Here is a 16,926-nt window from a genome sequence, read left to right as displayed (position 1 = left end):
GATTTTTTGACGTCCTCCCATGATCTGAAGTGAGCGTGCGTGTTTGTGTTGGTGAAAGTTTAAGAAATGTACAACTGTCGGTTCAGCTCTCTGGTGCTCCCTGCTGGCAGTATCACTATACTGTCCTCATGTTTCACAAAAATAGTTTTGAGAGACGTTGTCAGTTTTGTATGTTGCTTAAATCCTCCAAAGCGGTTGGCAGTAAACATCAGGTCACGGTACGCCACGGTAGGCCACGGAGTCAATGAGCTCGAGTTGAAAAAGAAAAAGCTTACAGCACCTGGTATTCCCAGGCGGTCTCCCATCCAAGTACTAACCAGGCCCGACCCTGCTTAGCTTCCGAGATCAGACGAGATCGGGCGTGTTCAGGGTGGTATGGCCGTAAGCAATTAGTGCAGGCGCAAAACCAGGTTTTATACAGTAGCACATAAGGAGTGAGAAAGCTGCTGAGGCTCGACGTTACACTTTACAAAAACAATCATTAGTTAGATATAAACGGCAGTAATTGATTCAGTAGGACTCCTTATCCATGTAAACGATCATTGTGACATCTGAATTCATTAATTATCTGAAATACACTGCGTGTGCGTGTGATGTTAAATGTTTGAACCAAGGTTAACGGTTAAAGTGTCAGAGAATGGGTGGTGATTTTTTGACGTCCTCCCATGATCTGAAGTGAGCGTGCGTGTTTGTGTTGGTGAAAGTTTAAGAAATGTACAACTGTCGGTTCAGCTCTCTGGTGCTCCCTGCTGGCAGTATCACTATACTGTCCTCATGTTTCACAAAAATAGTTTTGAGAGACGTTGTCAGTTTTTGTATGTTGCTTAAATCCTCCAAAGCGGTTGGCAGTAAACATCAGGTCACGGTACGCCACGGTAGGCCACGGAGGCAATGAGCTCGAGTTGAAAAAGAAAAAGCTTACAGCACCTGGTATTCCCAGGCGGTCTCCCATCCAAGTACTAACCAGGCCCGACCCTGCTTAGCTTCCGAGATCAGACGAGATCGGGCGTGTTCAGGGTGGTATGGCCGTAAGCAATTAGTGCAGGCGCAAAACCAGGTTTTATACAGTAGCACATAAGGAGTGAGAAAGCTGCTGAGGCTCGACGTTACACTCTTACAAAAACAATCATTAGTTAGATATAAACGGCAGTAATTGATTCAGTAGGACTCCTTATCCATGTAAACGATCATTGTGACATCTGAATTCATTAATTATCTGAAATACACTGCGTGTGCGTGTGATGTTAAATGTTTGAACCAAGGTTAACGGTTAAAGTGTCAGAGAATGGGTGGTGATTTTTTGACGTCCTCCCATGATCTGAAGTGAGCGTGCGTGTTTGTGTTGGTGAAAGTTTAAGAAATGTACAACTGTCGGTTCAGCTCTCTGGTGCTCCCTGCTGGCAGTATCACTATACTGTCCTCATGTTTCACAAAAATAGTTTTGAGAGACGTTGTCAGTTTTTGTATGTTGCTTAAATCCTCCAAAGCGGTTGGCAGTAAACATCAGGTCACGGTACGCCACGGTAGGCCACGGAGTCAATGAGCTCGAGTTGAAAAAGAAAAAGCTTACAGCACCTGGTATTCCCAGGCGGTCTCCCATCCAAGTACTAACCAGGCCCGACCCTGCTTAGCTTCCGAGATCAGACGAGATCGGGCGTGTTCAGGGTGGTATGGCCGTAAGCAATTAGTGCAGGCGCAAAACCAGGTTTTATACAGTAGCACATAAGGAGTGAGAAAGCTGCTGAGGCTCGACGTTACACTCTTACAAAAACAATCATTAGTTAGATATAAACGGCAGTAATTGATTCAGTAGGACTCCTTATCCATGTAAACGATCATTGTGACATCTGAATTCATTAATTATCTGAAATACACTGCGTGTGCGTGTGATGTTAAATGTTTGAACCAAGGTTAACGGTTAAAGTGTCAGAGAATGGGTGGTGATTTTTTGACGTCCTCCCATGATCTGAAGTGAGCGTGCGTGTTTGTGTTGGTGAAAGTTTAAGAAATGTACAACTGTCGGTTCAGCTCTCTGGTGCTCCCTGCTGGCAGTATCACTATACTGTCCTCATGTTTCACAAAAATAGTTTTGAGAGACGTTGTCAGTTTTTGTATGTTGCTTAAATCCTCCAAAGCGGTTGGCAGTAAACATCAGGTCACGGTACGCCACGGTAGGCCACGGAGTCAATGAGCTCGAGTTGAAAAAGAAAAAGCTTACAGCACCTGGTATTCCCAGGCGGTCTCCCATCCAAGTACTAACCAGGCCCGACCCTGCTTAGCTTCCGAGATCAGACGAGATCGGGCGTGTTCAGGGTGGTATGGCCGTAAGCAATTAGTGCAGGCGCAAAACCAGGTTTTATACAGTAGCACATAAGGAGTGAGAAAGCTGCTGAGGCTCGACGTTACACTTTTACAAAAACAATCATTAGTTAGATATAAACGGCAGTAATTGATTCAGTAGGACTCCTTATCCATGTAAACGATCATTGTGACATCTGAATTCATTAATTATCTGAAATACACTGCGTGTGCGTGTGATGTTAAATGTTTGAACCAAGGTTAACGGTTAAAGTGTCAGAGAATGGGTGGTGATTTTTTGACGTCCTCCCATGATCTGAAGTGAGCGTGCGTGTTTGTGTTGGTGAAAGTTTAAGAAATGTACAACTGTCGGTTCAGCTCTCTGGTGCTCCCTGCTGGCAGTATCACTATACTGTCCTCATGTTTCACAAAAATAGTTTTGAGAGACGTTGTCAGTTTTTGTATGTTGCTTAAATCCTCCAAAGCGGTTGGCAGTAAACATCAGGTCACGGTACGCCACGGTAGGCCACGGAGTCAATGAGCTCGAGTTGAAAAAGAAAAAGCTTACAGCACCTGGTATTCCCAGGCGGTCTCCCATCCAAGTACTAACCAGGCCCGACCCTGCTTAGCTTCCGAGATCAGACGAGATCGGGCGTGTTCAGGGTGGTATGGCCGTAAGCAATTAGTGCAGGCGCAAAACCAGGTTTTATACAGTAGCACATAAGGAGTGAGAAAGCTGCTGAGGCTCGACGTTACACTTTTACAAAAACAATCATTAGTTAGATATAAACGGCAGTAATTGATTCAGTAGGACTCCTTATCCATGTAAACGATCATTGTGACATCTGAATTCATTAATTATCTGAAATACACTGCGTGTGCGTGTGATGTTAAATGTTTGAACCAAGGTTAACGGTTAAAGTGTCAGAGAATGGGTGGTGATTTTTTGACGTCCTCCCATGATCTGAAGTGAGCGTGCGTGTTTGTGTTGGTGAAAGTTTAAGAAATGTACAACTGTCGGTTCAGCTCTCTGGTGCTCCCTGCTGGCAGTATCACTATACTGTCCTCATGTTTCACAAAAATAGTTTTGAGAGACGTTGTCAGTTTTTGTATGTTGCTTAAATCCTCCAAAGCGGTTGGCAGTAAACATCAGGTCACGGTACGCCACGGTAGGCCACGGAGTCAATGAGCTCGAGTTGAAAAAGAAAAAGCTTACAGCACCTGGTATTCCCAGGCGGTCTCCCATCCAAGTACTAACCAGGCCCGACCCTGCTTAGCTTCCGAGATCAGACGAGATCGGGCGTGTTCAGGGTGGTATGGCCGTAAGCAATTAGTGCAGGCGCAAAACCAGGTTTTATACAGTAGCACATAAGGAGTGAGAAAGCTGCTGAGGCTCGACGTTACACTTTTACAAAAACAATCATTAGTTAGATATAAACGGCAGTAATTGATTCAGTAGGACTCCTTATCCATGTAAACGATCATTGTGACATCTGAATTCATTAATTATCTGAAATACACTGCGTGTGCGTGTGATGTTAAATGTTTGAACCAAGGTTAACGGTTAAAGTGTCAGAGAATGGGTGGTGATTTTTTGACGTCCTCCCATGATCTGAAGTGAGCGTGCGTGTTTGTGTTGGTGAAAGTTTAAGAAATGTACAACTGTCGGTTCAGCTCTCTGGTGCTCCCTGCTGGCAGTATCACTATACTGTCCTCATGTTTCACAAAAATAGTTTTGAGAGACGTTGTCAGTTTTTGTATGTTGCTTAAATCCTCCAAAGCGGTTGGCAGTAAACATCAGGTCACGGTACGCCACGGTAGGCCACGGAGTCAATGAGCTCGAGTTGAAAAAGAAAAAGCTTACAGCACCTGGTATTCCCAGGCGGTCTCCCATCCAAGTACTAACCAGGCCCGACCCTGCTTAGCTTCCGAGATCAGACGAGATCGGGCGTGTTCAGGGTGGTATGGCCGTAAGCAATTAGTGCAGGCGCAAAACCAGGTTTTATACAGTAGCACATAAGGAGTGAGAAAGCTGCTGAGGCTCGACGTTACACTTTTACAAAAACAATCATTAGTTAGATATAAACGGCAGTAATTGATTCAGTAGGACTCCTTATCCATGTAAACGATCATTGTGACATCTGAATTCATTAATTATCTGAAATACACTGCGTGTGCGTGTGATGTTAAATGTTTGAACCAAGGTTAACGGTTAAAGTGTCAGAGAATGGGTGGTGATTTTTTGACGTCCTCCCATGATCTGAAGTGAGCGTGCGTGTTTGTGTTGGTGAAAGTTTAAGAAATGTACAACTGTCGGTTCAGCTCTCTGGTGCTCCCTGCTGGCAGTATCACTATACTGTCCTCATGTTTCACAAAAATAGTTTTGAGAGACGTTGTCAGTTTTTGTATGTTGCTTAAATCCTCCAAAGCGGTTGGCAGTAAACATCAGGTCACGGTACGCCACGGTAGGCCACGGAGTCAATGAGCTCGAGTTGAAAAAGAAAAAGCTTACAGCACCTGGTATTCCCAGGCGGTCTCCCATCCAAGTACTAACCAGGCCCGACCCTGCTTAGCTTCCGAGATCAGACGAGATCGGGCGTGTTCAGGGTGGTATGGCCGTAAGCAATTAGTGCAGGCGCAAAACCAGGTTTTATACAGTAGCACATAAGGAGTGAGAAAGCTGCTGAGGCTCGACGTTACACTTTACAAAAACAATCATTAGTTAGATATAAACGGCAGTAATTGATTCAGTAGGACTCCTTATCCATGTAAACGATCATTGTGACATCTGAATTCATTAATTATCTGAAATACACTGCGTGTGCGTGTGATGTTAAATGTTTGAACCAAGGTTAACGGTTAAAGTGTCAGAGAATGGGTGGTGATTTTTTGACGTCCTCCCATGATCTGAAGTGAGCGTGCGTGTTTGTGTTGGTGAAAGTTTAAGAAATGTACAACTGTCGGTTCAGCTCTCTGGTGCTCCCTGCTGGCAGTATCACTATACTGTCCTCATGTTTCACAAAAATAGTTTTGAGAGACGTTGTCAGTTTTTGTATGTTGCTTAAATCCTCCAAAGCGGTTGGCAGTAAACATCAGGTCACGGTACGCCACGGTAGGCCACGGAGTCAATGAGCTCGAGTTGAAAAAGAAAAAGCTTACAGCACCTGGTATTCCCAGGCGGTCTCCCATCCAAGTACTAACCAGGCCCGACCCTGCTTAGCTTCCGAGATCAGACGAGATCGGGCGTGTTCAGGGTGGTATGGCCGTAAGCAATTAGTGCAGGCGCAAAACCAGGTTTTATACAGTAGCACATAAGGAGTGAGAAAGCTGCTGAGGCTCGACGTTACACTTTTACAAAAACAATCATTAGTTAGATATAAACGGCAGTAATTGATTCAGTAGGACTCCTTATCCATGTAAACGATCATTGTGACATCTGAATTCATTAATTATCTGAAATACACTGCGTGTGCGTGTGATGTTAAATGTTTGAACCAAGGTTAACGGTTAAAGTGTCAGAGAATGGGTGGTGATTTTTTGACGTCCTCCCATGATCTGAAGTGAGCGTGCGTGTTTGTGTTGGTGAAAGTTTAAGAAATGTACAACTGTCGGTTCAGCTCTCTGGTGCTCCCTGCTGGCAGTATCACTATACTGTCCTCATGTTTCACAAAAATAGTTTTGAGAGACGTTGTCAGTTTTTGTATGTTGCTTAAATCCTCCAAAGCGGTTGGCAGTAAACATCAGGTCACGGTACGCCACGGTAGGCCACGGAGTCAATGAGCTCGAGTTGAAAAAGAAAAAGCTTACAGCACCTGGTATTCCCAGGCGGTCTCCCATCCAAGTACTAACCAGGCCCGACCCTGCTTAGCTTCCGAGATCAGACGAGATCGGGCGTGTTCAGGGTGGTATGGCCGTAAGCAATTAGTGCAGGCGCAAAACCAGGTTTTATACAGTAGCACATAAGGAGTGAGAAAGCTGCTGAGGCTCGACGTTACACTTTACAAAAACAATCATTAGTTAGATATAAACGGCAGTAATTGATTCAGTAGGACTCCTTATCCATGTAAACGATCATTGTGACATCTGAATTCATTAATTATCTGAAATACACTGCGTGTGCGTGTGATGTTAAATGTTTGAACCAAGGTTAACGGTTAAAGTGTCAGAGAATGGGTGGTGATTTTTTGACGTCCTCCCATGATCTGAAGTGAGCGTGCGTGTTTGTGTTGGTGAAAGTTTAAGAAATGTACAACTGTCGGTTCAGCTCTCTGGTGCTCCCTGCTGGCAGTATCACTATACTGTCCTCATGTTTCACAAAAATAGTTTTGAGAGACGTTGTCAGTTTTTGTATGTTGCTTAAATCCTCCAAAGCGGTTGGCAGTAAACATCAGGTCACGGTACGCCACGGTAGGCCACGGAGTCAATGAGCTCGAGTTGAAAAAGAAAAAGCTTACAGCACCTGGTATTCCCAGGCGGTCTCCCATCCAAGTACTAACCAGGCCCGACCCTGCTTAGCTTCCGAGATCAGACGAGATCGGGCGTGTTCAGGGTGGTATGGCCGTAAGCAATTAGTGCAGGCGCAAAACCAGGTTTTATACAGTAGCACATAAGGAGTGAGAAAGCTGCTGAGGCTCGACGTTACACTTTTACAAAAACAATCATTAGTTAGATATAAACGGCAGTAATTGATTCAGTAGGACTCCTTATCCATGTAAACGATCATTGTGACATCTGAATTCATTAATTATCTGAAATACACTGCGTGTGCGTGTGATGTTAAATGTTTGAACCAAGGTTAACGGTTAAAGTGTCAGAGAATGGGTGGTGATTTTTTGACGTCCTCCCATGATCTGAAGTGAGCGTGCGTGTTTGTGTTGGTGAAAGTTTAAGAAATGTACAACTGTCGGTTCAGCTCTCTGGTGCTCCCTGCTGGCAGTATCACTATACTGTCCTCATGTTTCACAAAAATAGTTTTGAGAGACGTTGTCAGTTTTTGTATGTTGCTTAAATCCTCCAAAGCGGTTGGCAGTAAACATCAGGTCACGGTACGCCACGGTAGGCCACGGAGTCAATGAGCTCGAGTTGAAAAAGAAAAAGCTTACAGCACCTGGTATTCCCAGGCGGTCTCCCATCCAAGTACTAACCAGGCCCGACCCTGCTTAGCTTCCGAGATCAGACGAGATCGGGCGTGTTCAGGGTGGTATGGCCGTAAGCAATTAGTGCAGGCGCAAAACCAGGTTTTATACAGTAGCACATAAGGAGTGAGAAAGCTGCTGAGGCTCGACGTTACACTTTACAAAAACAATCATTAGTTAGATATAAACGGCAGTAATTGATTCAGTAGGACTCCTTATCCATGTAAACGATCATTGTGACATCTGAATTCATTAATTATCTGAAATACACTGCGTGTGCGTGTGATGTTAAATGTTTGAACCAAGGTTAACGGTTAAAGTGTCAGAGAATGGGTGGTGATTTTTTGACGTCCTCCCATGATCTGAAGTGAGCGTGCGTGTTTGTGTTGGTGAAAGTTTAAGAAATGTACAACTGTCGGTTCAGCTCTCTGGTGCTCCCTGCTGGCAGTATCACTATACTGTCCTCATGTTTCACAAAAATAGTTTTGAGAGACGTTGTCAGTTTTTGTATGTTGCTTAAATCCTCCAAAGCGGTTGGCAGTAAACATCAGGTCACGGTACGCCACGGTAGGCCACGGAGTCAATGAGCTCGAGTTGAAAAAGAAAAAGCTTACAGCACCTGGTATTCCCAGGCGGTCTCCCATCCAAGTACTAACCAGGCCCGACCCTGCTTAGCTTCCGAGATCAGACGAGATCGGGCGTGTTCAGGGTGGTATGGCCGTAAGCAATTAGTGCAGGCGCAAAACCAGGTTTTATACAGTAGCACATAAGGAGTGAGAAAGCTGCTGAGGCTCGACGTTACACTTTTACAAAAACAATCATTAGTTAGATATAAACGGCAGTAATTGATTCAGTAGGACTCCTTATCCATGTAAACGATCATTGTGACATCTGAATTCATTAATTATCTGAAATACACTGCGTGTGCGTGTGATGTTAAATGTTTGAACCAAGGTTAACGGTTAAAGTGTCAGAGAATGGGTGGTGATTTTTTGACGTCCTCCCATGATCTGAAGTGAGCGTGCGTGTTTGTGTTGGTGAAAGTTTAAGAAATGTACAACTGTCGGTTCAGCTCTCTGGTGCTCCCTGCTGGCAGTATCACTATACTGTCCTCATGTTTCACAAAAATAGTTTTGAGAGACGTTGTCAGTTTTTGTATGTTGCTTAAATCCTCCAAAGCGGTTGGCAGTAAACATCAGGTCACGGTACGCCACGGTAGGCCACGGAGTCAATGAGCTCGAGTTGAAAAAGAAAAAGCTTACAGCACCTGGTATTCCCAGGCGGTCTCCCATCCAAGTACTAACCAGGCCCGACCCTGCTTAGCTTCCGAGATCAGACGAGATCGGGCGTGTTCAGGGTGGTATGGCCGTAAGCAATTAGTGCAGGCGCAAAACCAGGTTTTATACAGTAGCACATAAGGAGTGAGAAAGCTGCTGAGGCTCGACGTTACACTTTACAAAAACAATCATTAGTTAGATATAAACGGCAGTAATTGATTCAGTAGGACTCCTTATCCATGTAAACGATCATTGTGACATCTGAATTCATTAATTATCTGAAATACACTGCGTGTGCGTGTGATGTTAAATGTTTGAACCAAGGTTAACGGTTAAAGTGTCAGAGAATGGGTGGTGATTTTTTGACGTCCTCCCATGATCTGAAGTGAGCGTGCGTGTTTGTGTTGGTGAAAGTTTAAGAAATGTACAACTGTCGGTTCAGCTCTCTGGTGCTCCCTGCTGGCAGTATCACTATACTGTCCTCATGTTTCACAAAAATAGTTTTGAGAGACGTTGTCAGTTTTTGTATGTTGCTTAAATCCTCCAAAGCGGTTGGCAGTAAACATCAGGTCACGGTACGCCACGGTAGGCCACGGAGTCAATGAGCTCGAGTTGAAAAAGAAAAAGCTTACAGCACCTGGTATTCCCAGGCGGTCTCCCATCCAAGTACTAACCAGGCCCGACCCTGCTTAGCTTCCGAGATCAGACGAGATCGGGCGTGTTCAGGGTGGTATGGCCGTAAGCAATTAGTGCAGGCGCAAAACCAGGTTTTATACAGTAGCACATAAGGAGTGAGAAAGCTGCTGAGGCTCGACGTTACACTTTTACAAAAACAATCATTAGTTAGATATAAACGGCAGTAATTGATTCAGTAGGACTCCTTATCCATGTAAACGATCATTGTGACATCTGAATTCATTAATTATCTGAAATACACTGCGTGTGCGTGTGATGTTAAATGTTTGAACCAAGGTTAACGGTTAAAGTGTCAGAGAATGGGTGGTGATTTTTTGACGTCCTCCCATGATCTGAAGTGAGCGTGCGTGTTTGTGTTGGTGAAAGTTTAAGAAATGTACAACTGTCGGTTCAGCTCTCTGGTGCTCCCTGCTGGCAGTATCACTATACTGTCCTCATGTTTCACAAAAATAGTTTTGAGAGACGTTGTCAGTTTTTGTATGTTGCTTAAATCCTCCAAAGCGGTTGGCAGTAAACATCAGGTCACGGTACGCCACGGTAGGCCACGGAGGCAATGAGCTCGAGTTGAAAAAGAAAAAGCTTACAGCACCTGGTATTCCCAGGCGGTCTCCCATCCAAGTACTAACCAGGCCCGACCCTGCTTAGCTTCCGAGATCAGACGAGATCGGGCGTGTTCAGGGTGGTATGGCCGTAAGCAATTAGTGCAGGCGCAAAACCAGGTTTTATACAGTAGCACATAAGGAGTGAGAAAGCTGCTGAGGCTCGACGTTACACTCTTACAAAAACAATCATTAGTTAGATATAAACGGCAGTAATTGATTCAGTAGGACTCCTTATCCATGTAAACGATCATTGTGACATCTGAATTCATTAATTATCTGAAATACACTGCGTGTGCGTGTGATGTTAAATGTTTGAACCAAGGTTAACGGTTAAAGTGTCAGAGAATGGGTGGTGATTTTTTGACGTCCTCCCATGATCTGAAGTGAGCGTGCGTGTTTGTGTTGGTGAAAGTTTAAGAAATGTACAACTGTCGGTTCAGCTCTCTGGTGCTCCCTGCTGGCAGTATCACTATACTGTCCTCATGTTTCACAAAAATAGTTTTGAGAGACGTTGTCAGTTTTTGTATGTTGCTTAAATCCTCCAAAGCGGTTGGCAGTAAACATCAGGTCACGGTACGCCACGGTAGGCCACGGAGTCAATGAGCTCGAGTTGAAAAAGAAAAAGCTTACAGCACCTGGTATTCCCAGGCGGTCTCCCATCCAAGTACTAACCAGGCCCGACCCTGCTTAGCTTCCGAGATCAGACGAGATCGGGCGTGTTCAGGGTGGTATGGCCGTAAGCAATTAGTGCAGGCGCAAAACCAGGTTTTATACAGTAGCACATAAGGAGTGAGAAAGCTGCTGAGGCTCGACGTTACACTTTTACAAAAACAATCATTAGTTAGATATAAACGGCAGTAATTGATTCAGTAGGACTCCTTATCCATGTAAACGATCATTGTGACATCTGAATTCATTAATTATCTGAAATACACTGCGTGTGCGTGTGATGTTAAATGTTTGAACCAAGGTTAACGGTTAAAGTGTCAGAGAATGGGTGGTGATTTTTTGACGTCCTCCCATGATCTGAAGTGAGCGTGCGTGTTTGTGTTGGTGAAAGTTTAAGAAATGTACAACTGTCGGTTCAGCTCTCTGGTGCTCCCTGCTGGCAGTATCACTATACTGTCCTCATGTTTCACAAAAATAGTTTTGAGAGACGTTGTCAGTTTTTGTATGTTGCTTAAATCCTCCAAAGCGGTTGGCAGTAAACATCAGGTCACGGTACGCCACGGAGTCAATGAGCTCGAGTTGAAAAAGAAAAAGCTTACAGCACCTGGTATTCCCAGGCGGTCTCCCATCCAAGTACTAACCAGGCCCGACCCTGCTTAGCTTCCGAGATCAGACGAGATCGGGCGTGTTCAGGGTGGTATGGCCGTAAGCAATTAGTGCAGGCGCAAAACCAGGTTTTATACAGTAGCACATAAGGAGTGAGAAAGCTGCTGAGGCTCGACGTTACACTCTTACAAAAACAATCATTAGTTAGATATAAACGGCAGTAATTGATTCAGTAGGACTCCTTATCCATGTAAACGATCATTGTGACATCTGAATTCATTAATTATCTGAAATACACTGCGTGTGCGTGTGATGTTAAATGTTTGAACCAAGGTTAACGGTTAAAGTGTCAGAGAATGGGTGGTGATTTTTTGACGTCCTCCCATGATCTGAAGTGAGCGTGCGTGTTTGTGTTGGTGAAAGTTTAAGAAATGTACAACTGTCGGTTCAGCTCTCTGGTGCTCCCTGCTGGCAGTATCACTATACTGTCCTCATGTTTCACAAAAATAGTTTTGAGAGACGTTGTCAGTTTTTGTATGTTGCTTAAATCCTCCAAAGCGGTTGGCAGTAAACATCAGGTCACGGTACGCCACGGAGTCAATGAGCTCGAGTTGAAAAAGAAAAAGCTTACAGCACCTGGTATTCCCAGGCGGACTCCCATCCAAGTACTAACCAGGCCCGACCCTGCTTAGCTTCCAAGATCAAACGAGATCGGGCGTGTTTTTTTTTTTTTTCTTTTTGGTGACACCCGTCACTACTTACAGCAACCTGGGCTTCTGAGGAGGTCTCCCATCCAAGTACTAACCAGGCCCGACCCTGCTTAGCTTCCGAGATCAGACGAGATCGGGCGTGTTCAGGGTGGTATGGCCGTAAGCAATTAGTACAGGCGCAAAACCAGGTTTTATACAGTAGCACATAAGGAGTGAGAAAGCTGCTGAGGCTCGACGTTACACTTTTACAAAAACAATCATTAGTTAGATATAAACGGCAGTAATTGATTCAGTAGGACTCCTTATCCATGTAAACGATCATTGTGACATCTGAATTCATTAATTATCTGAAATACACTGCGTGTGCGTGTGATGTTAAATGTTTGAACCAAGGTTAACGGTTAAAGTGTCAGAGAATGGGTGGTGATTTTTTGACGTCCTCCCATGATCTGAAGTGAGCGTGCGTGTTTGTGTTGGTGAAAGTTTAAGAAATGTACAACTGTCGGTTCAGCTCTCTGGTGCTCCCTGCTGGCAGTATCACTATACTGTCCTCATGTTTCACAAAAATAGTTTTGAGAGACGTTGTCAGTTTTTGTATGTTGCTTAAATCCTCCAAAGCGGTTGGCAGTAAACATCAGGTCACGGTACGCCACGGTAGGCCACGGAGTCAATGAGCTCGAGTTGAAAAAGAAAAAGCTTACAGCACCTGGTATTCCCAGGCGGTCTCCCATCCAAGTACTAACCAGGCCCGACCCTGCTTAGCTTCCGAGATCAGACGAGATCGGGCGTGTTCAGGGTGGTATGGCCGTAAGCAATTAGTGCAGGCGCAAAACCAGGTTTTATACAGTAGCACATAAGGAGTGAGAAAGCTGCTGAGGCTCGACGTTACACTTTTACAAAAACAATCATTAGTTAGATATAAACGGCAGTAATTGATTCAGTAGGACTCCTTATCCATGTAAACGATCATTGTGACATCTGAATTCATTAATTATCTGAAATACACTGCGTGTGCGTGTGATGTTAAATGTTTGAACCAAGGTTAACGGTTAAAGTGTCAGAGAATGGGTGGTGATTTTTTGACGTCCTCCCATGATCTGAAGTGAGCGTGCGTGTTTGTGTTGGTGAAAGTTTAAGAAATGTACAACTGTCGGTTCAGCTCTCTGGTGCTCCCTGCTGGCAGTATCACTATACTGTCCTCATGTTTCACAAAAATAGTTTTGAGAGACGTTGTCAGTTTTTGTATGTTGCTTAAATCCTCCAAAGCGGTTGGCAGTAAACATCAGGTCACGGTACGCCACGGTAGGCCACGGAGGCAATGAGCTCGAGTTGAAAAAGAAAAAGCTTACAGCACCTGGTATTCCCAGGCGGTCTCCCATCCAAGTACTAACCAGGCCCGACCCTGCTTAGCTTCCGAGATCAGACGAGATCGGGCGTGTTCAGGGTGGTATGGCCGTAAGCAATTAGTGCAGGCGCAAAACCAGGTTTTATACAGTAGCACATAAGGAGTGAGAAAGCTGCTGAGGCTCGACGTTACACTCTTACAAAAACAATCATTAGTTAGATATAAACGGCAGTAATTGATTCAGTAGGACTCCTTATCCATGTAAACGATCATTGTGACATCTGAATTCATTAATTATCTGAAATACACTGCGTGTGCGTGTGATGTTAAATGTTTGAACCAAGGTTAACGGTTAAAGTGTCAGAGAATGGGTGGTGATTTTTTGACGTCCTCCCATGATCTGAAGTGAGCGTGCGTGTTTGTGTTGGTGAAAGTTTAAGAAATGTACAACTGTCGGTTCAGCTCTCTGGTGCTCCCTGCTGGCAGTATCACTATACTGTCCTCATGTTTCACAAAAATAGTTTTGAGAGACGTTGTCAGTTTTTGTATGTTGCTTAAATCCTCCAAAGCGGTTGGCAGTAAACATCAGGTCACGGTACGCCACGGTAGGCCACGGAGTCAATGAGCTCGAGTTGAAAAAGAAAAAGCTTACAGCACCTGGTATTCCCAGGCGGTCTCCCATCCAAGTACTAACCAGGCCCGACCCTGCTTAGCTTCCGAGATCAGACGAGATCGGGCGTGTTCAGGGTGGTATGGCCGTAAGCAATTAGTGCAGGCGCAAAACCAGGTTTTATACAGTAGCACATAAGGAGTGAGAAAGCTGCTGAGGCTCGACGTTACACTTTTACAAAAACAATCATTAGTTAGATATAAACGGCAGTAATTGATTCAGTAGGACTCCTTATCCATGTAAACGATCATTGTGACATCTGAATTCATTAATTATCTGAAATACACTGCGTGTGCGTGTGATGTTAAATGTTTGAACCAAGGTTAACGGTTAAAGTGTCAGAGAATGGGTGGTGATTTTTTGACGTCCTCCCATGATCTGAAGTGAGCGTGCGTGTTTGTGTTGGTGAAAGTTTAAGAAATGTACAACTGTCGGTTCAGCTCTCTGGTGCTCCCTGCTGGCAGTATCACTATACTGTCCTCATGTTTCACAAAAATAGTTTTGAGAGACGTTGTCAGTTTTTGTATGTTGCTTAAATCCTCCAAAGCGGTTGGCAGTAAACATCAGGTCACGGTACGCCACGGTAGGCCACGGAGGCAATGAGCTCGAGTTGAAAAAGAAAAAGCTTACAGCACCTGGTATTCCCAGGCGGTCTCCCATCCAAGTACTAACCAGGCCCGACCCTGCTTAGCTTCCGAGATCAGACGAGATCGGGCGTGTTCAGGGTGGTATGGCCGTAAGCAATTAGTGCAGGCGCAAAACCAGGTTTTATACAGTAGCACATAAGGAGTGAGAAAGCTGCTGAGGCTCGACGTTACACTTTACAAAAACAATCATTAGTTAGATATAAACGGCAGTAATTGATTCAGTAGGACTCCTTATCCATGTAAACGATCATTGTGACATCTGAATTCATTAATTATCTGAAATACACTGCGTGTGCGTGTGATGTTAAATGTTTGAACCAAGGTTAACGGTTAAAGTGTCAGAGAATGGGTGGTGATTTTTTGACGTCCTCCCATGATCTGAAGTGAGCGTGCGTGTTTGTGTTGGTGAAAGTTTAAGAAATGTACAACTGTCGGTTCAGCTCTCTGGTGCTCCCTGCTGGCAGTATCACTATACTGTCCTCATGTTTCACAAAAATAGTTTTGAGAGACGTTGTCAGTTTTTGTATGTTGCTTAAATCCTCCAAAGCGGTTGGCAGTAAACATCAGGTCACGGTACGCCACGGTAGGCCACGGAGTCAATGAGCTCGAGTTGAAAAAGAAAAAGCTTACAGCACCTGGTATTCCCAGGCGGTCTCCCATCCAAGTACTAACCAGGCCCGACCCTGCTTAGCTTCCGAGATCAGACGAGATCGGGCGTGTTCAGGGTGGTATGGCCGTAAGCAATTAGTGCAGGCGCAAAACCAGGTTTTATACAGTAGCACATAAGGAGTGAGAAAGCTGCTGAGGCTCGACGTTACACTTTTACAAAAACAATCATTAGTTAGATATAAACGGCAGTAATTGATTCAGTAGGACTCCTTATCCATGTAAACGATCATTGTGACATCTGAATTCATTAATTATCTGAAATACACTGCGTGTGCGTGTGATGTTAAATGTTTGAACCAAGGTTAACGGTTAAAGTGTCAGAGAATGGGTGGTGATTTTTTGACGTCCTCCCATGATCTGAAGTGAGCGTGCGTGTTTGTGTTGGTGAAAGTTTAAGAAATGTACAACTGTCGGTTCAGCTCTCTGGTGCTCCCTGCTGGCAGTATCACTATACTGTCCTCATGTTTCACAAAAATAGTTTTGAGAGACGTTGTCAGTTTTTGTATGTTGCTTAAATCCTCCAAAGCGGTTGGCAGTAAACATCAGGTCACGGTACGCCACGGAGTCAATGAGCTCGAGTTGAAAAAGAAAAAGCTTACAGCACCTGGTATTCCCAGGCGGTCTCCCATCCAAGTACTAACCAGGCCCGACCCTGCTTAGCTTCCGAGATCAGACGAGATCGGGCGTGTTCAGGGTGGTATGGCCGTAAGCAATTAGTGCAGGCGCAAAACCAGGTTTTATACAGTAGCACATAAGGAGTGAGAAAGCTGCTGAGGCTCGACGTTACACTCTTACAAAAACAATCATTAGTTAGATATAAACGGCAGTAATTGATTCAGTAGGACTCCTTATCCATGTAAACGATCATTGTGACATCTGAATTCATTAATTATCTGAAATACACTGCGTGTGCGTGTGATGTTAAATGTTTGAACCAAGGTTAACGGTTAAAGTGTCAGAGAATGGGTGGTGATTTTTTGACGTCCTCCCATGATCTGAAGTGAGCGTGCGTGTTTGTGTTGGTGAAAGTTTAAGAAATGTACAACTGTCGGTTCAGCTCTCTGGTGCTCCCTGCTGGCAGTATCACTATACTGTCCTCATGTTTCACAAAAATAGTTTTGAGAGACGTTGTCAGTTTTTGTATGTTGCTTAAATCCTCCAAAGCGGTTGGCAGTAAACATCAGGTCACGGTACGCCACGGAGTCAATGAGCTCGAGTTGAAAAAGAAAAAGCTTACAGCACCTGGTATTCCCAGGCGGACTCCCATCCAAGTACTAACCAGGCCCGACCCTGCTTAGCTTCCGAGATCAAACGAGATCGGGCGTGTTTTTTTTTTTTTCTTTTTGGTGACACCCGTCACTACTTACAGCAACCTGGGCTTCTGAGGAGGTCTCCCATCCAAGTACTAACCAGGCCCGACCCTGCTTAGCTTCCGAGATCAGACGAGATCGGGCGTGTTCAGGGTGGTATGGCCGTAAGCAATTAGTGCAGGCGCAAAACCAGGTTTTATACAGTAGCACATAAGGAGTGAGAAAGCTGCTGAGGCTCGACGTTACACTTTTACAAAAACAATCATTAGTTAGATATAAACGGCAGTAATTG

The 16,926-nt window shown here is 44.6% G+C and overlaps 26 non-coding genes across 26 annotated transcripts; all 26 read right to left on the bottom strand.

Moving 5' to 3' along the window:
- Positions 1-268: 268 nt before the first annotated feature.
- LOC130396979 (5S ribosomal RNA) lies at positions 269-387 on the bottom strand. The gene has a single exon (XR_008899590.1). It is a non-coding gene; the product is annotated as a 5S ribosomal RNA (ribosomal RNA).
- Positions 388-915: 528 nt separating this feature from the next.
- LOC130396978 (5S ribosomal RNA) lies at positions 916-1,034 on the bottom strand. The gene has a single exon (XR_008899589.1). It is a non-coding gene; the product is annotated as a 5S ribosomal RNA (ribosomal RNA).
- Positions 1,035-1,563: 529 nt separating this feature from the next.
- LOC130396977 (5S ribosomal RNA) lies at positions 1,564-1,682 on the bottom strand. Its single transcript, XR_008899588.1, has one exon. It is a non-coding gene; the product is annotated as a 5S ribosomal RNA (ribosomal RNA).
- Positions 1,683-2,211: 529 nt separating this feature from the next.
- LOC130396976 (5S ribosomal RNA) lies at positions 2,212-2,330 on the bottom strand. Its single transcript, XR_008899587.1, has one exon. It is a non-coding gene; the product is annotated as a 5S ribosomal RNA (ribosomal RNA).
- Positions 2,331-2,859: 529 nt separating this feature from the next.
- Positions 2,860-2,978, bottom strand: LOC130396975 (5S ribosomal RNA). The gene has a single exon (XR_008899586.1). It is a non-coding gene; the product is annotated as a 5S ribosomal RNA (ribosomal RNA).
- A 529-nt stretch (positions 2,979-3,507) lies between these two features.
- LOC130396974 (5S ribosomal RNA) lies at positions 3,508-3,626 on the bottom strand. Its single transcript, XR_008899585.1, has one exon. It is a non-coding gene; the product is annotated as a 5S ribosomal RNA (ribosomal RNA).
- Positions 3,627-4,155: 529 nt separating this feature from the next.
- On the bottom strand, positions 4,156-4,274 carry LOC130396973 (5S ribosomal RNA). Its single transcript, XR_008899584.1, has one exon. It is a non-coding gene; the product is annotated as a 5S ribosomal RNA (ribosomal RNA).
- A 529-nt stretch (positions 4,275-4,803) lies between these two features.
- On the bottom strand, positions 4,804-4,922 carry LOC130396971 (5S ribosomal RNA). The gene has a single exon (XR_008899582.1). It is a non-coding gene; the product is annotated as a 5S ribosomal RNA (ribosomal RNA).
- A 528-nt stretch (positions 4,923-5,450) lies between these two features.
- On the bottom strand, positions 5,451-5,569 carry LOC130396970 (5S ribosomal RNA). Its single transcript, XR_008899581.1, has one exon. It is a non-coding gene; the product is annotated as a 5S ribosomal RNA (ribosomal RNA).
- Positions 5,570-6,098: 529 nt separating this feature from the next.
- Positions 6,099-6,217, bottom strand: LOC130396969 (5S ribosomal RNA). Its single transcript, XR_008899580.1, has one exon. It is a non-coding gene; the product is annotated as a 5S ribosomal RNA (ribosomal RNA).
- Positions 6,218-6,745: 528 nt separating this feature from the next.
- LOC130396968 (5S ribosomal RNA) lies at positions 6,746-6,864 on the bottom strand. Its single transcript, XR_008899579.1, has one exon. It is a non-coding gene; the product is annotated as a 5S ribosomal RNA (ribosomal RNA).
- Positions 6,865-7,393: 529 nt separating this feature from the next.
- On the bottom strand, positions 7,394-7,512 carry LOC130396966 (5S ribosomal RNA). Its single transcript, XR_008899578.1, has one exon. It is a non-coding gene; the product is annotated as a 5S ribosomal RNA (ribosomal RNA).
- Positions 7,513-8,040: 528 nt separating this feature from the next.
- Positions 8,041-8,159, bottom strand: LOC130396965 (5S ribosomal RNA). The gene has a single exon (XR_008899577.1). It is a non-coding gene; the product is annotated as a 5S ribosomal RNA (ribosomal RNA).
- Positions 8,160-8,688: 529 nt separating this feature from the next.
- LOC130396964 (5S ribosomal RNA) lies at positions 8,689-8,807 on the bottom strand. The gene has a single exon (XR_008899576.1). It is a non-coding gene; the product is annotated as a 5S ribosomal RNA (ribosomal RNA).
- A 528-nt stretch (positions 8,808-9,335) lies between these two features.
- LOC130396963 (5S ribosomal RNA) lies at positions 9,336-9,454 on the bottom strand. The gene has a single exon (XR_008899575.1). It is a non-coding gene; the product is annotated as a 5S ribosomal RNA (ribosomal RNA).
- A 529-nt stretch (positions 9,455-9,983) lies between these two features.
- On the bottom strand, positions 9,984-10,102 carry LOC130396962 (5S ribosomal RNA). Its single transcript, XR_008899574.1, has one exon. It is a non-coding gene; the product is annotated as a 5S ribosomal RNA (ribosomal RNA).
- Positions 10,103-10,631: 529 nt separating this feature from the next.
- On the bottom strand, positions 10,632-10,750 carry LOC130396961 (5S ribosomal RNA). The gene has a single exon (XR_008899573.1). It is a non-coding gene; the product is annotated as a 5S ribosomal RNA (ribosomal RNA).
- A 519-nt stretch (positions 10,751-11,269) lies between these two features.
- LOC130396959 (5S ribosomal RNA) lies at positions 11,270-11,388 on the bottom strand. Its single transcript, XR_008899571.1, has one exon. It is a non-coding gene; the product is annotated as a 5S ribosomal RNA (ribosomal RNA).
- A 650-nt stretch (positions 11,389-12,038) lies between these two features.
- Positions 12,039-12,158, bottom strand: LOC130394146 (5S ribosomal RNA). The gene has a single exon (XR_008897333.1). It is a non-coding gene; the product is annotated as a 5S ribosomal RNA (ribosomal RNA).
- A 529-nt stretch (positions 12,159-12,687) lies between these two features.
- Positions 12,688-12,806, bottom strand: LOC130396958 (5S ribosomal RNA). The gene has a single exon (XR_008899570.1). It is a non-coding gene; the product is annotated as a 5S ribosomal RNA (ribosomal RNA).
- A 529-nt stretch (positions 12,807-13,335) lies between these two features.
- On the bottom strand, positions 13,336-13,454 carry LOC130396957 (5S ribosomal RNA). Its single transcript, XR_008899569.1, has one exon. It is a non-coding gene; the product is annotated as a 5S ribosomal RNA (ribosomal RNA).
- Positions 13,455-13,983: 529 nt separating this feature from the next.
- On the bottom strand, positions 13,984-14,102 carry LOC130396956 (5S ribosomal RNA). The gene has a single exon (XR_008899568.1). It is a non-coding gene; the product is annotated as a 5S ribosomal RNA (ribosomal RNA).
- A 529-nt stretch (positions 14,103-14,631) lies between these two features.
- Positions 14,632-14,750, bottom strand: LOC130396955 (5S ribosomal RNA). The gene has a single exon (XR_008899567.1). It is a non-coding gene; the product is annotated as a 5S ribosomal RNA (ribosomal RNA).
- Positions 14,751-15,278: 528 nt separating this feature from the next.
- Positions 15,279-15,397, bottom strand: LOC130396954 (5S ribosomal RNA). The gene has a single exon (XR_008899566.1). It is a non-coding gene; the product is annotated as a 5S ribosomal RNA (ribosomal RNA).
- Positions 15,398-15,916: 519 nt separating this feature from the next.
- On the bottom strand, positions 15,917-16,035 carry LOC130396953 (5S ribosomal RNA). Its single transcript, XR_008899565.1, has one exon. It is a non-coding gene; the product is annotated as a 5S ribosomal RNA (ribosomal RNA).
- Positions 16,036-16,684: 649 nt separating this feature from the next.
- Positions 16,685-16,804, bottom strand: LOC130394145 (5S ribosomal RNA). The gene has a single exon (XR_008897332.1). It is a non-coding gene; the product is annotated as a 5S ribosomal RNA (ribosomal RNA).
- Positions 16,805-16,926: the final 122 nt, after the last annotated feature.

The sequence above is a fragment of the Gadus chalcogrammus genome, chromosome 12 (assembly GCF_026213295.1).
Source record: "Gadus chalcogrammus isolate NIFS_2021 chromosome 12, NIFS_Gcha_1.0, whole genome shotgun sequence".
Classification (NCBI taxonomy): domain Eukaryota; kingdom Metazoa; phylum Chordata; class Actinopteri; order Gadiformes; family Gadidae; genus Gadus; species Gadus chalcogrammus.
The sequence above is the reverse complement of the archived record's forward strand: the minus strand, read 5'-3'. Positions and strand labels throughout refer to the sequence as shown.